The sequence below is a fragment of the Quercus suber genome, unplaced genomic scaffold (genome assembly GCF_002906115.3).
Source record: "Quercus suber isolate HL8 unplaced genomic scaffold, Cork oak 2.0 scaffold_264, whole genome shotgun sequence".
Classification (NCBI taxonomy): Eukaryota; Viridiplantae; Streptophyta; class Magnoliopsida; order Fagales; family Fagaceae; genus Quercus; species Quercus suber.
In genome coordinates, this window is record NW_027069720.1 from 26,457 (window position 1) to 44,478 (window position 18,022).

Sequence of the window (18,022 nt, forward strand, 5' to 3'; positions counted from 1 at the left end):
CTTTTTTTTTTTTTTTTCCTCCTAATACAACTGAGGTGAAACATTTTCACATGGCACTGAAGTTGGATGACTATTTCAACAGCAGCATCTAGCACATTTTGCTAGAATATTAGCGTAGGAGTAATTCTGTTTGTTAACTCTTAAAAATTTCACATTTGGATGATAAAATTTAATTGGCTCCTAATGCAGCGGCATCTAGCACCGTAGCACATTTTGTTGGAAAATTCACGTGGAAGTAATATGGTTTGTTAAGTGTTAGAAAACCCACATTGGATAATTACCACAAGATTGAGTCGATTAGAAAATAAAAATGGGTCAAAATCCATAGGTATAAACTTTTAGGTTTAGTTTTATCCTTATATATTAGAGGATATATAGTTGAAAATTAAAATTCGGTTGGGTATTAAAAATCTGATGGGTGATCGAGTAGCATTATTGGTGCTCTCATGTAGCAAAAGCTTTGGTTGCTACTTGCTAGAAGTCGTGGTCTTTCAATTTTTCAGTGAAGACAAATTGATTACCAGCGACCTGTGCAAGGAAGGGGAACCACCCATGCAAATGCAATGTGGACCAAACTCACCTAGCCCCAATCATGGGTTAGTTACTTTGCTCTTACAAACTTCAAGTCAAGATCCTATTACTCTCAAAGAAATATTGCTCTCTGGAAAATATTGGATTTTTTTTCGTTGTGTCATCTTCTCCCGATCAAAGCAAGCTAATTTTCCATTGCAGGGTTCCCTTTGCATAGACTGACTCCAGCCAATACGGTCATCAGTCTACTTACTGTACTTAGTCTGGATTCATGATAGCCTCCGTTCCTGCATTTTTGTGGTTATTGGAAATTACGTGTGGAATGAGTTGGTTTTTTTACTATTGAAATTGAACAGTGGTTAACCCAAGTTTGGGGCTGATTGGTCAAAAGCAAAGAATATTGAATTGATTAAGAATGTCAAAAATTATTTAATCAAGGTTGTTGGATATACTATTCAAGATTTGATTGAAGTTAAATATGATGGTGACTCCATAACTACAATTTCAAGATTTAATTGATTTATTCAAAACCATATCATTCTTAGGTAATGTGACATTTAATGGTTGCCTCATTCATGAATAGAGGCAGAGGGGTCTTGTTCCAAACACTATGCAATGTTAGGGGTGCAAATCCAAAGATTTGAAATTTTAGAAGATAAAATTCTAAAATTTCAAATTTAAGAGACCAACTTACAATTTAGTCTAACCAAATTGACAAATCAACTTAAGAGTGTAACTTTTTATTTAGTCTGGCCAAATTAAAAAATTGCATAATCTAAAGACGTCCTTCAAAAACTAAAATAAACAAAATTTCATAAATAATAAACAAGCTAATGTTTGACTATAAGTCACAGGCCAACCTGTGCAAGTATTGAACTCATTACCACCACCGTCCATCTTACTTTTACAAGGACTTTGTAATAAAGTCAGTTGGGATTAAGAATAGATTGATGGCCGTATTGACTGGAGTCAGTCTATGCCAAAAAGCTTCAGAGAAGTCATGGTCTTTGATATTTCAGTGAAGACAATTCCTTAATGGCGACTTGCAAAGAAGGGGAGCCACCCATGCAAATATGCAATTGCAAAGAAGAGGACCAAACTCACCTAGCCCCAATTATGGGTTAGCTCTTAGAAACTTCAAGTCATGACCTTATTACTGTCAAAGAAATAAATATTGTGTGTCTGTATTTGATATGTCGAGGAAAAAAAAAAAAAAAATATTCAAACGTGCATCGTTTCCCGATCAAGGCAGCTACTTTTCTATTGCATAAACTGACTCTACTCAATCAATACGGCCTTCTGAATTATTAATCAAAAGAACCTTAAATTTATTTATATATAAAAAAAATAAAAAATAAATAAAAATGAAGTTTTTCACCACAACAACTTTCCCGCTAGGCAAATGTGCTTTGTAAACACTACCATAACTACCTGTTCCAATACAATATCTAATGTTAAAGTCCTTTGTGACCTTAATGATTTCTTCATATGCAATTTTTTCATCATAATTCCATATTGAGAACATGTTCTGATCCCATTTTTTGCACTCCTTGTCTTTAATTTTGTTTTCTTAACCTGACATCGAGAGTGAAAAATATAACCAATAAGTAAAAGTGCAAAGAAAATGGTAAAGGGAACCAAAATTTTTACTAGGTGCATGGTTTGAGAAGTTGGAGGGCAATGACCAAATCCTTTGATGTCACCACATAAATCCTTATCGGCAAAAAATCGTTCAAATGCATAATTTTGGAAAATATCTGGGATTCGACCCTCCAAGGAATTGTATGACAAGTTAAATTGAGCTCTGTTGATGAGAAAAATGGGAATGTTGCCCGTAAGGTTATTGTAGCTGAGGTTAACATAAATTAGGAGGGACAGGTCTTTAATCCTAGAGTGAACAGTTCCGGTTAAGTAGTTATGGCTTAAATATAAGAAATTTAACAACAAGCAATTAGCCAAGGTGGAGGGGATTTGACCAACTATCTTGTTATTGCAAAAGTTCAACTCTATCAGACTCTTCATATTGCCAATTTCTAAGGGAATGGAACTGTTGATATGGTTTGAATCAAGAAACAAATATGAAAAATTCTTTACAAATCTAATTTCAAATACTTTAGAACCACTAATCACGTTAAAAGACAAATCCAAATACTGGAGATTGGTTAAAAGGCCCATAGTTGAAGGAATTGATCCTGCGAGTTTGTTATAACGCAGATCTAATATTTGAAGATTTTTAAAATTTCCCAACTCTTTGGGAATGGGCCACATATTAGATTTTGGTAAATGTAAAAAGATTCTAATTGAGTGAGCTTCGTGAGAAAAAGAGGGAAGTGATCTGTAAGATTATTACTAGAAAGAGATAGGAAGGTGAGCTTTGAAAGTGTACCTATTTGTTGAGGGATGCTCCCTCAAAGTCCAGTATTCCAAAAACTTAGACTTAACTAAATTTGGTAAGGAAGAGAACTTGAATTTCCTAAACTTATCTCCCACATAGATCCCATCCATATAAATTCCTATAACGCTTCCACCATCATTACATATAATTCCATTCCACTGGCAATAATTTAAGGAGGTATTAAAAATTTTTTTCTTCTGTTTGGGCCAAACTCTTTAGTTTTGAACTAAAAAATTAAAACAAAATAGACATTAGAAATTTATAAAGATATGTACCCTAAAAAAGAAATAAAAATGATATACACTCTTGTTAAATCATATTAATATAGTATTTTGATATACTTTAGTCCATTCAATCCATTTGGTTTATTTTGGTCCACTTTGGTTTACTTGGGTCTATTCGGTCCATTCGATCCATTTCAATCTGCTTTGGTTTATTCGGTCCACTTTGGTCGATTTAGTCCAATTAAGCCCACATTTGTGACAAACACTTCTTACATAAGGCAAGTAAAGTCAAAGAACTAATTATCCAATGACAAAACTTAGATATAGTACCTTATGTGTTATTTCTAAAATTCGCCACTTAAAATTTAACTATGTGGCTACTTAATTAAAAAATGCACTTTCAACCAATGAGAAAAAATCTATATAACAGAATTTTAAAATGAGAACCTAAGGAACAACAGCTAAGTACTGTACCTAAGTCTTGCCCATTATCCAAATCATTCTCCTATCATTATATGCTGGATGCATTATTCATATATATCTTTCTTTGATTCCCATTAAGGGTAATTTCATCAATTAACTCCTCAGCTACCAGAAGTTTCAAGCAGTACCTTGAGATAGTTTCTTCACCAGTTTTGGTATTCGCAATTCAATCTCTGAGAACTAAGCCTTCAGGGAAGGTAGGTCGGGAGTACAAGGAAGGCGATTACATTCCTCTCTTCGCCAACATAGCTACATTGTTATTCATGGTCTAGGAATTGGATGACTGACATTTACCAATCATGTTGCGTTGAAATACACTCGGGATAGGTCACTTTTAGTTTTAGTAAGCTCAAGTCTAGGTAAAAAGAATTAAATGAAAATTGCAAAGGACAAATGCTTCCACTGACCACTGATCATGTAAGTTGCATATGTACATAACATAAACAAATGTTTACCACCTCTCAAGTCACAACCTCTATTTCTGAACATAGAAAATCGACAGATCCTAGTTTAAGTTTGAATACAAATACCACTATAATCCCAAGATTTGACTTGGAATAATTTTGGTGATCAATTTACAAGTGGAGAAGAAAAGTGCAATTTGCTTAAGCTCTAGACAAGCTAAAAGTCAGACCTTAAATTCTAAAAAAAAAAAAAAAAAAAAAAACTACTTCTTCGACCTTAGTTCACTATATTTTCATGCAATAGCATCAAACTCTCTTCTTTCTCTTATTGAGAAGTAACTCTCTTCTTTCTCTATTACACATAAATATTCATTTCATTCATTACTATTATATTTTTCTGTCTCTAAAAATCTTTCATTTTTTTTCAATCTCTTCTCATCATTCCACAATCTTTTTGCCTCGTCAAGCTTCCCATTGAAATCGTTGGACCGCCTTATACAAACCAACCTATTGATCATCGACCTTATAAATCCTTGTGGCGGCCTCCCTATCAAATCTTGTTGGGGCCAATGGTTCCAACTCCATTAAAACGATCCTCTTATAGGTATCCTTGAAGTCCTTGCAAGACCGACATAATCGACCAAGTCGTCAAAGTAAGCAAAGTTTAATCGTTTGACAGTATTCACACCAACTTCTCTAGAATTTTAGTTAAATTTTAAGTCAGTTGAGTTGGCCAATTTTCATGCACTCATCAAACTCAAACTCTCTATTCTTTTCCTGTTTTGATAGAAATATTCATTTTATTTTTTTATTTCTCCAAAAAAAAATCTTCCTTTTTTTATTTTATTTTTTTTATATGTCGTCTTCTTAGAATTTGATTTTGTCACCAACAACACCACTCTTTACTACAACCTATCACTCAACATCACCCTCAGGAAGTGAACTCCAACAACTGGGGTCAGCATATATCACCAACGTGTCCAAGCCATTGCATATTATAAGAAGTACATAGTTTGGGTGGCAACAATTGTTGTCTCTTAAGCCTCGCGATCTTTCAACGTTCAACGCCGAGAAAGTGATGGGGTTTATAGCATTGATGTGTAAAGCTCTCTTTTCAGATAAGCGTGACGCTCTCGCGGTAAGATCAAGACTCTCTCTATTAAGCCGCCCGTAAATGGCAAGTGGTTTTTAGAGTACCTAGTGCCAATAACCAAGTGGACAAAAATGGATTGAATGGACTGAAATAGACTGTAGTAGGCCGTAATGAGTTGAAATTAATTGTAGTGGACCAAATTGTTTAAAAAGGACCGAAAAAACTGAAGTGGACCAAGATAGACCAAATGAACCAAAATGCTGTGTTGATGTGCTCAATAGGAGCATAGCAACAATAAATACTATATTTCAACTTTTACATATTTCTCACAAAAAAGAAGTTGACAAATTTTAATGATAAAAAACATCTTTTGATCTAAGTGAGGAAAAAAAAATGTAGCTTATTATTAAGTGAGAATAATGGTACCATATGAAGTTGACATTCTTATTATATAGCAAAGATGTGATGAGGTCTTTGTATAAAATAGTCCCTTACATTTGTACAGAGAAGAAAATAAGAATGAGTAAGCATTTTATGGAAGCTAGGATTTGAGGAGAGAGAGAGGCTTATTCCATTGAAAGAGATGAGAGAGAAATAGAAAATTTTGATTAATATACTACTCATTTCATATATGATATTTGCAGTATGCTTCTTACCGTATTTTGGCTTTGTAATTTTTGTAATATGCATTAAGGCATGTATTTTGCTGGGATTTTGACTAAGGTTTCTACCACACATCTCCTATCATGTACTCTTCATCGATGATTTCATTCTTCATTTTAATTTTTCTATATTGAAAATTTTGAATTTTATATAAGACAATTTTAAGCTAGGTGGCAAAAAGTAGGTAGACTGCAATATTACCTATTTTTATATTTTTTAAGACACCCACAAAATGGCTTCAAATCAAAACATAGGCCACATTTGTAAAAGAACACTTTATAAATAAAGTAGTAGATTTGTAAAAGAACACTTTATAAATAAAGTAGTAGATTAAGATAGGTAAAGTCATACACATACTTATCCAAGTCATGCTATGTAATAAAATAACATTCTATCATTATATATTGTATTTCAATTAAGAAATTCTAGCTCTTTTTGTATTTGTAGATTTATGTTCAAGTTCAATTTCCAGTCCTGTTAAGGTTAATTTCATCAATTAACTCCTAAGCTCGTCAAAGTTTCAATGAGTACCTTGAGATAGTTAGTTCACCAACTTGTGACTCGATAACTGCTCGCAACATAATTCTGTTATCCAAAATAGTAATTTACTACCCGCCAGTCCAACTGAATCCAAGTCAATCTTTTACCATCCAAAAAATCTGATTAACTCCATCAAAAAAGATCAACGACCCAGATTAAAAAGAACCTGCATGGCGATAAGTATATAAGCAAGCAACACTAACAGCTTTTCCCTCCTAAATATTCAAGCTCTTCAAAATCTCTCTCTCACTTTCTCTCTCAGGATCACAGAATCCATGACTCGTAGAGGAACAAGAAGTTTCTTGGTTCTGGTACTGGTAATGATTGCTCTTCCAGCTCTGGTATTCGCAATTCGAACTTTGAGAACTGAACCTTCAAGGAAGCAAGATCGGGGGTACAAGGAAGGCGATTACATTCCTCTCCTCGCCAGCATAGCTTATCCTAATCAAAGAGGTCCATGGTAATTCATTTCTACATTTCTCTTTGAAATCTCTCATCTCTTTCAACGTTTTCTAATCATATTTTTAGTGAGCAACAAAGGTTGTGTATACTTTTTGTGAATGCCTGAGATAATTAAAAAGAAAAATACTTTTTGGACCTCCTGATGAATTTGATACATCTCTGTTTATTTATTTTTTTCGATTGCAGTGAGGCATATTCGTATTTTGATTTGCCATTCTGCCCTCCTGGATGTAAGAATAATTTTCTTGGTTTGTGAATTTAGTTTCTAGGCTCAGATAAGATAATTTGGGTAAAATTTGATGAATAGTACATTTTTAGAAAAATTTTAGGTAAATAGCATGGGTTTGAAGTTATTTAGTTATATAAACTGTTTTTGGAACTCGAGTTTGGTAGAATAGAGTTCCAACCCAAAATCAAGTTTAACAAACTCGAGGTCCAACTAGTATAGGTCTAGCGTGGAATTAAAAAAAAAAAAAACACGAGAAACTTGAGTTTAGGAAACTTCAACCGCATGCTATTTACTGAATTTTTTTCTAAAAAGGAACTATTTAGCAAATTTTGCCTAATTAATTCAATAGGATCTGCTCTCAAATTAGTATAAAATTTATGATTTCCCAATCCTATGCATTTTCTAACCAACATCTCGATATATAGATCCAATGCCCAACAGAAAGAAATCGTTTCAAGAAGTTACAGCAGGGGATTGCTATGTGCGAATTGTACTATGATAACATTGGATTGAAAGTGATAGTTGGACATAACAGGTCCATAGATGAGTACGGCAATTTGCAGGACCCAAATGTAATAGGTCAAAGGATTTATATTTTCTGTCACCTGGACTTTCATATCCTTTACTTGGGAAACGAAGTGACAGCCATATATGTTATGAATTACAACGAGACTGTAGCGGATGTGTCTGAGGACACTGAAGTCAATGTCAAGTTCACATATTCTGTCTACTGGGATGATTTTGATCCCAATGAAAAGCTTTTGGACGAAACACGTGTTCTGTCATCGGTCAGTGACTTGTTCGAGCCCGTTGGAGGAGACGATCCTATGTCTTATGCTACAAATATCATCATTTTTGTCTGGATTGGGTTGCTTTGTATTGTGATTGTGACATACCTTAGAGATTATTTTACTCGGTACTCACTCCATTCCTTTATGTTGGTGTAGTTCCATTCAAGCAGGCCATTGTATTCACCTAACGATGATCAAATCAAATTCTACTGCAGGAACTCTTTTCGTATTCATGGGTATAGGTGCAGGTGTCCTGGGTACTCGTCCCTACTTGGGGCCATTCTGGGTGTTGGAACTCAACTCTTCATTATGTAAGCCATATGTTTGTTAGTTCAATTTTTACCCTCCAATTTTGAATTCTAGCTATTTTGGGTTTTTTGGGCGATTTTATTCTGAAAAATGTTGTCACATGTCACTTATGAATTCCATTTGCAGAGTTTGCATCCTCTTCGTTTTGGCTGTATATACTGGTAGCCTATATACTTGCAATCATGAGAATGAGAGCTTGTATACTTGGATCATCACGAGTTATGTTCTCACATCATTGGTTTCTGGATACAAGGCTGCTTCATTCCACTCTAGTTTCACAAGAAGTGGATGGGTAATACAGTAGTTGTAATTAACGTATACAGTATCACAGTAGTTTCTGTATTAAAATCTTTATGATTCAGATTTTTAATTATGTGGCAAACGATTTTTCTTGCAGAGAGAATGTGTTTTCCAAACTGGGACCCTGTACTTTGTCCCGGTGTTCATAACAGGTCTAGCCATAATTACACTAAAGGCAATCACAACAGGGGTGTCACTGCCGCACGATTGGTATAATTATCTTTGGAAAATCATTTTGTTACCCTTCGCTTTCAAAATCCTAACTTTGGGTGGCAGATTGGGGCAGTCTTCCCTAAAAGAATCCAAAATAGCTTGTTCCAGCATAAACTCTCAAAGTGAGATTCATAATCAGGCTTGGTACATGAAGACACCTGCTCATGAAGTGTTCTTGGGGGCCTTCTGCCTTTCTGCGTGATCTACATTTTGATGGATGAAATCTATGCAAGCTTGTACAATTTGAAAGTCTGTGGTGCAATTAGTACTATGTTTGGGGCTTTCCTTATTGTCATCATACAAACTATGACAGTGGATGTGGCGTGTGAACGCTATCACCTGTCCAGGCAAGATCGCCAATGGTGGTGGAGGTAATTCTCTTACTAGAATGTTATAAACACTATAATTTCACAACTTTTTCACATTTGTGGGGCAAGATTGAAGCTTAAATCACGTTTAATTTCATTTAATTTTAAGCTCAAATTACGCTTTTCTAGCTTTTATTCCTAATTTGATTAAAAAAAAAAAATCAAATATCTGTCTATCTATCTGTTGATCTAAGTCAATCTGCAATACAGATCTGTGTTTCGTGGGGATCAGTTGCCATTTTCATGTTTGCGTATGGCCCCTATTTCTATGCTAGAGCAAACGCCAGAATTTCAATGAACCTGCTAGAGTTCCTGGGCTACAATGCTTGCATATTCTACGCTGTGTTCTTGATACTTGGAACCATTGGCTTCTATCATTCATCAATTATTTCCAATCATTGACCAGGAAACTTAATTCAATAGGAGCTGTGCTTTTCTGAGGTGGTAAGTACTGAAAGTTAGTTGCATTGGCAATTAGCTTGGGCTGCTGAGTTGGCATTATAGTCAGTTGCTAGTTAGGATTAGTTAGTTAGTTGATACTGTTGTAACGGATTGGGATTTGGGGACTCTGTTGGGAAGGAAATTGTACTATAAGAAGCTATAGCTAATTGTAAGCAAATTGCTCTCTTCCTTGTCTATCTCTTAGTTTCTATTTCTTGTTCTTAGTTCCCTTGAAGAACTACTTCAATTCCATAAGATTATTTGGATTCTTATCATAAAAAATAAAAAAATTCCTTGAATCAATCCATTTGTCACAAAATAACTGAAACCAAAAATACATATTCATTTATTTCATACAAACTGTCTCACCAATTCAGGTATCAGGGAATGTCATCTTCGACCTCTTGGTCTTGTATGAGGTGGTCATGTCATGTTGTGGTGGTTGGTGGTGGTGCCCTGGCAATGGATGGTGGTAAGAATCCCTTACAAAATAGCTTCATGGTGTAGGGTAACGTAGACAGAAAATAATGAAATACCAAGCTTATAGTAGTGGCAATGGAAGCAATATTTAGTCATAAATGATCATATCAGTTCCTATCAAAGAAGAGAATAAAATTCACCTTCACTGGAAGTTACAAGGAATTTGGTAGCATATTTTCTTCATGTCAGTTTTGCCTTTTTAGTACTCAATTCCATTCTGATCGACATAAGGCACCCTATGGCCAGACCAAAACAATAAATGAAAAACTTGGAAGAATTAGAAGGGTAATTCCAGTTCAATCAATGCAGAATCAACGAAAATTGTGAAGGACATGTGCGCTTCCACAGATCTTGTGAGTTGCTTATATGCAAAATTGCAAATGTATACCAACTCTCAAGTCACAACTCAGCTAATAAGGGGTGAGGGATAAGGCCAATTATCTACTTCAATAGGATCCATGTCAATATTCTGGCAGTGGCCGAGTAGATTTTTTAGTGAAGACAATTCTCTTGATTTTTTTAGGTGGTCTCATTTATAGAAGCTACGGTCGTTTGATTTTTTTGGTGAAGACTATTAATTCCTTACTGGCGACTTGCAAAGAAGGGGAACCACCCATGCAAATGCAATGAGGACCAAATTAACTCACCTGGGGTTCTTCTTATTCATTTCATTCATTTTTAATCTTGCTTAGTCTGATTTTTCAAAACAGTTGCAATATATATCCAATGTGGAACATAGAGCTCAAATTTTTATCATAATTCAAATAGTAAAAAGTTCGAAAAGTAAAAAGACACTAGTAGAATTATCTAAGCCAATTGTAGAATCACATGAAATTTGGTGACCAAAAGGGAATCTCCATGAGAATCAAAATTCATTGCCTAATGGCGGTGACCTACTTCACTATACAGACAAATCCCTTCATTTAGATCTATCTTTTATTAAATTTGCTATGTATGTTTTTTATTTTATTATTATTTTTTTTTTGTTATAATTCTCAAATTAAAAGTCATAATAAGGTCTGATTACTAGAAGGTTGAATTAGTAGGTAGTGGGGTTCGTGGTTACAAAAACAACAGAGGTGTTAGCAGTGGATGATTGGAATGGAAAAGAACGGGGGAGTTAGAGGTATTGAGTTTGGATTGTAATGTGGGTCGAAAAAGGATAACATCATATTGGTGTAATTTAGAACGGATAGTGCAAGTAGAAAGTCTTTCATTATGTTTTTGTGAGAGAGCGTTGCGTGTGTTGGGAGCAGATAGCAAGGGAGGTAGAGTTGCCAAAAACATATACAGAGAGAAGAAGACAACGAATGTATATTGTTCATCAATGCCAACTAATAATATAGTCCCCTTTCTCTTCCTGCAAAATGCCATTCATTTCCCTCCAAATTGCATTTGTTTCCTCTCCAAGAGATTGAACATATGGTGGACACTGTATTGGAAATGCTGCCATATATGGACTGGAAAGCATTTCAGCATGCACCAAAAGAGAAATTACTCATAATATATATTTTTTTTTCTTTTTTCCTTTTTATTTTGGAGAGAGAGAGAGAGAGATCATGGTGGGCTGCCAACAATGCCTACAGAGACTCGGTTGAGAGGTGGCAATTTCATTTGCTGTTCATGGGCTCTGCTCTTCTTGAACAGAGGCTCTGGTAATGAATAAACTGAGGACCCCACAGCCCAAGAATCGTAGGAACTATCCGAGCTAAAAACAGCATCAGGAACTTGTTCATACTTGCGCTTGTGACTGTGAGGGTTATTATGGGCGCAATTATATGCATTTGATAGCTCAAGGATGAGATTGCAGCAGTCATTTACTTTTTCCTGTTACAATGCAGATGGGTAATCAAGATCAAATTATGTGTATTAATAGCTTCACGCTTGAACTTAATTCTAAGAGAAGCATTAAAGTTCCAAAAACTATTTAACTCAGTAGGCCAGAGAGAGAGAGAGAGAAACCTTGCTTATTTTAAGGACATCCAGAAGTTGGTGTTGGTATTCCATGGAATTACAAGGCTCAAATTGGTCTATAACGTGCATCCAAAAATTTTTCATTATCATTGTTGAATCTTATGTGAGTAAGTTGAACAAGTATGAAATCTTCGAGGCAAGCATCAAGCATATATAGATCAGCCCTTGCAACCTCCGCGATCGCATATTAAAAGTGGTGAAGACTTCAATTTCATATTACAAAATACAGGTTACAGATCATAAAGAACAACAATTACAACTAGCAAACAGGATTTTTAAGCTATTGTTATTGTAATACACAACATTTTTTTTTCATAGAAGCTCATCAAACATTATCTTTCTCAACCAGGAAACAAGGACTTTCTGAATGGGTTTCACTCTCTCCAACCATATAAGTTTCTTGGTTTCTTAGCTGCCACACTGAAACTGCATGTAAGGGGTTCATTTTTGGTTTCTTGTGACAGAGAAATTCTTGAGACACTGATTTCATTGTCGGCCTAGACTTTGGTTTAGCACGTAAGCAAGCAAATGAAATTGCAGCAACAAGAAAAACATCATGTGCAACCAAACGATTTGGAGGTGGGAGACGCTTGTCTAATATTTCATTTAGCATCACACTTTGAGATGAAGATAAGGATGTCAAGAGTTCACCTGGATGCCTTCCCATTAATATTTCTAATGCCACCACTCCAAAGCTATAAACATCACTTTTTTAAGTCACCTTCATAGTATAAGCCAATTCTGCAAATATTGGACAAAAAATAGGTATGAGAAAATTAATATCTTTTGTTTAACTTTAATCTCTCTCTCTCTTTTTTTTTTTTTTTTCCTGGACGTTTGGACAAAACTTGCTAGTGTATGAAACTTCCATCATAAGAGTAATTGTTTCTCACTAGAATGACCATATAGAAAGCTCTACATGTGACTAAACATTTAAAATAATATCTAGGATAATTACAAAAATAATATATAATTCACCTGGAGCAATATAACCGTAAGTCCCAGCAATTAAAGTTTGATTGGAGGTATCTGAATCAAGAAGTCTAGCCATGCCAAAATCTGACACAAATGCCTCTAACTTAGAGTTCAATAGAATATTGTTGCTTGATATATCTCGATGAACAATTACTGGGACACCTTCATGATGCATATAAGATAATGCATGTGCTGTACTTTTGATTATGTTCACCCTCTTCATCCAATCCAATTCTACAGCCTCAGCGTTGTTGTGTAGGACACAAAATAGACTTCCCCTTTCCATATACTCATAGACCAAAAACATGCATCGTTTGTGCAAACAATAACCATGCAGTTTCACAATATTCCGATGTCGGATTTCAGTTAAAATTTTGACCTCATTTCTGAAACTCTTGTCAAAATTTGGGTCCTCAGCCTCTAAGCGATGAAGTTTCTTTAAGGCAACTACTTTACCATTAGGCAACTGTGCTTTGTAAACACTACCATAACCACCTGTTCCAATACAATATCTAATGTCATAACTCAGAGTTCAATAGAATATTGTTGCTTGATATATCTCGATGAACAATTACCGGGACACCTTCATGATGCATATAAGATAATGCATGTGCTATACTTTTGATTATGTTCACCCTCTTCATCCAATCCAATTCTACAGCCTCAGCGTTGTTGCGTAGGACACAAAATAGACTTCCCCTTTCCATATACTCATAGACCAAAAACATGCATCGTTTGTGCAAACAATAACCATGCAGTTTCACAATATTCCGATGTCGGATTTCAGTTAAAATTTTGACCTCATTTCTGAAACTCTTGTAAAAATTTGGATCCTCAGCCTCTAAGCGATGAAGTTTCTTTAAGGCAACTACTTTACCATTAGGCAACTGTGCTTTGTAAACACTACCATAACCACCTGTTCCAATACAATATCTAATGTCAAAGCCCTCTGTTGCTTCAATGATGTCTTCATATGCAATTTTTCCATCATAATTCCATATTGAGAACAAATCCCCATTCTTTGATTCCCTTAACTCAGATGACATTTTCCTAACTCTACATTGAGAGCGGAAAAAATATCCAAGAAGTAAAAATATAGGGAAAGCAATTAAGGGAACAAAAAATTTTATTTGATGGACAATGGATCTATTGTTGCTTGCGCAAGGAGGGAAGCCTTTGACATCACCACATAAATCTTTGTTGCCGATGAAGGCTGAAGGTGCATAATTAAAGTAGCCAACTGGGATCCGACCATGGAAAGAATTGTGGGAAAAGTTCACTTCATTTATTGAAGCTGAAAGATCCGGAATATTTCCAGTAAGATTATTGCAGCTGAGATCCAAGAGCTCTAAAGGTTGTGAATCCCCTAGTTTAAAAGGAATTTCCCCACTGATAGTATTATAACTTAGGTTAATAGCATTTAAATGCTGAAGGTCACTAATTTGAGATGGAATGCTTCCAGTTAAGTAGTTATGGCTCAATAACAATTCACTCAACCGCTTGCAATCAGCTATTTCTTTGGGGATGGAGCCACTGATTTGGTTCCAACTAAGGGACAACGTTTCCAACTCAGTTAATTGACCTATAATCGAAGGAACTTGACCAACAATTTTGTTATTGCTAAGGTTGAAGTAACGCAGATCATACATATTGCCTATTAAGTTAGGAAAAGAGCCATTGAAGTTATTGTAGCTGACATCCAAAAATTCTATACCCGAAAGAGGTATTTCTCCTCCACTAATAGAATTATAACTGAGGTCAATCCGTCTTGATAGAAAAAGGCTACTGTTCAGAAAGGGAATGCTTCCAATTAAGTAGTTGTGGCTAAATGTTATGCTGTAGAGTGAAGAGCAATTAAAAATGTTCACAGGGATGGAACCACTAATTTGGTTCCCACTAAGGGTCAAAGTTTGCAAGCTAGTTAAATGACCCATAGTCAAAGGGATTGGACCAACAATATTGTTATTATTGAGACGCAAGTCTTCCAAATTCTTCATGTTGCCTATTTCAGGAGGAATGGAACCATTGACTTGGTTCGAATCAAGAAACAAAGAGATCAAATTGGTTAGATGACCAAGAGATGAAGGGAGGGGACCAATAAGCTTGTTGTTATTGATGTACAGGTAACTCAAATTCTTCATGTTGCCTATTTCTGGTGGAATGTGACCACTGATTTGATTCATAGAAAGAGACAAAGAAACCAAATTGGTTAGATTACCTATAGACAAAGGGATTGGACCAACAATATTGTTATTATTGAGATGCAAGTCTTTCAAATTCTTCATGTTGCCTATTTCAGGAGGAATGGAACCATTGATTTGGTTTGAATCAAGAGACAAAGAGATCAAATTGATCAGATGACCAAGAGATGAAGGGAGGGGGCCAATAAGCTTGTTATTATTGATGTTCAGGTGACTCAAATTCTTCATGTTGCCTATTTCAAGCGGAATGTGACCATTGATTTGATTCATAGAAAGAGACAAAGAAACCAAATTGGTTAGCAATCCAATTTCTGGCAGTATAGAACCATTGATTTCATTAAAAGACAAATCCAAGATGGAAAGATTGGTTAAAAGACCAAGAGCAGAAGGGATTGCTCCGATAAATTCGTTATCACTCAATCTTAATTCTAGAAGATTCTTTAAATTACCTAATCCTTTGGGTATGGAACCACTGACTAGATTAGAGGAAATGTCAAATACCTGTAATCTAGCGAGGTTTGCAAGTGAAGGAGGTAACTCACCGATGAGTCGGTTACCTTGCACACTAAAATAGGTGAGATTGGTTAAAAGACCTAGAGCTATGGGGATTGATCCAGTAAAATAATTTACACCTAGATCTAATTCAAGAAGATTTGTTAAATTTCCCAATTCTTGGGGAATCGAACCACTGATATAATTTGAAGAAATGTTAAATTTCACTAATCGAGCGAGGTTTCCAAATGAAGGAGGCAACTCACCTGTGAGAGAATTATGGGAAAGATCAAGACTGACTAAATTTGGGAAGGAAGAGATGTTGAGTTTACTAATCTCATCTTGCAGACGGACCCCACCCATGTCAATCTCTATGACGCTTCCACCATCATTGCATATGATTCCATACAACTTGCAATGATTTAAGGACGTATTGTTGGAGTAATCAGCCCACCACCGACTCTCCAGGAGAGCCTTCGCTTCTAGTTCAAGCGCTGGTGAATTAGATGTTGCCACAGAGCCAGCTGCAATAACCATAGTTGTGGAGTGCATCAAGATATAAAGAACCCATAATGCTATTATCAGAATGGAAATGGAAACAGAGGGAGCCATGTTAGAGTTTATGATTGATTGATGATTGCGTTGCAAAGGGCAAATGTTTGATTGTTATATATTCGTTACTCAACACGCTTTAATCATTGAAGTAGAGTCCTTACCAACCCAAGACTGGAAGTCAATTTGACGAATGAGCTACTTTTTTCTTTTCCTCCCCCTTTTTTATTTTTTATTATTTTTCTTTTAGCTTTTTCTATTTTTTACTTTAAATGAATACCAACGGGATTATCACGAAGCATTGTCTTTTTGAACCCTGTTGAAGTGCAAAAATTTACATGAATCTACCGGCATGATTTCCACGAAATCATCTTGGAAATTTCGTTTTGAATAGAAACTCATAATGCAATTGCGCCCTTGTTAGATTACTAATAGGGATGGCATTTTAGATCCGATCCGCGGATACCCGGCCCGATCCGACCCTAATGGGCTGGATTTTACCCGGCCCGATAAAGAATAGGGTCGGGTATGGGTTTTTAAAAAAAAAACCCGAAGCGGGTCCGGGTCGAGTCCGGGTTTTATCATAAAAACCTGGAACCCGACCCGGTTAAGACCCGGTTATATTACATACAAAATTACTAAATTACCCTCATATATATATTTAGTTAAAACCCTAAACTTATCATTCCTCTCCTCATTTCAGCCTCTCACGCTTCTCAATCTCTCATCTCTTCAGCTCTCTCACTCACTGCCTCTCATCTCTTCATCTCTCAGCGATCTCACACTGTCACATGCACGGCCACAACTGTATGTATAGCATTATGAGCATCATGAACTCATCAGACGAGCTAGTGGGACTCCCATTTCCGACAGATTTAAGAAGGGAAAGATGTAGTTTTGTCCTCGCCGTTCCTGTTTCTCTCAAGTCTCAACTTCGTTTCGTCCTCGCCGTCGCCAATGTCGCAGTCTCCATTTTTTTTTTTTTTTCTGGGTTCATTTTGCCTCAATCATGTGAATTTGTGTTTGTGTTTGTGTTTGTGTTTATGATTTCTGAAAGGGAAAAATGAAAATCATAGATCTGAAATTTTTGTTTGGATTGTGATTTTGAAAGGGAAAATGTAGATCTGAAATTTGTGGTTGTGATTTCTATGATTGTGATTGTGATTGTGATTGCGATTGTGATTGTGTTTGGATTGTGATTTTGAAAGGGAAAGATCTCTGTTATTGTGATTGTGGTTGTGTTTGGATCTGAATTTTTTTTTTTTCCCTTTTGGTTGGGCCACGAATTGGGCCCAATACTTTAACGGGGCCCGGCTGGGGCGGGTTCGGGGCCCAAGAAAAAACCCGTTTAGTTAACGGGCCGGGTCTGGGCCACGGGTCTTGACCCGCAGGTCGGGTCCGGGTATAGAAAAACCCGGCCCGAACCCGACCCATTGCCATTCCTAATTACTAATAGTGGAATTGCTACGAAGTTTGCAATTTTTTTTTCTTTTTTTAAGAATTTGAACAGTGTGATCAGCAAATGGTTTAATAGCCACTATTTATTTCTTACCCTTTATCAAAGGTTCTATATAGGATGAAATTATTGAGTACTTCTAGAGTACCATAAATATGTATTTCTCCTTTTCACATAATTATAAATCTCACTAATTAAATTTATGATGAAATCTACAATTCATATGAGAAAAAAAAAGTACACATTTATGATACTATCAAAACATTCAATTATTTTTCTTTAGATTAGTGGAATCAGTAAATGATGTAATGATCCTGATTTATTTCTAACACTTCATTAAAGGTTTCCTTCGCTTTTAGTTTTAGAGTTGATGATTTCTGGGAGGTGCAAAGCACCGTGTGGGTCCAGCCCACATGCCTTGTCTAAATGAGCTTGACTTCAAAAGT

At 35.7% G+C, this 18,022-nt stretch overlaps 1 pseudogene; it reads right to left on the reverse strand.

The window, feature by feature from the left end:
• Nucleotides 1-11,216: 11,216 nt before the first annotated feature.
• LOC112041105 (probable leucine-rich repeat receptor-like protein kinase At1g35710) lies at nt 11,217-16,180 on the reverse strand (annotated as a pseudogene).
• Between the last annotated feature and the right edge of the window lie 1,842 nt (nt 16,181-18,022).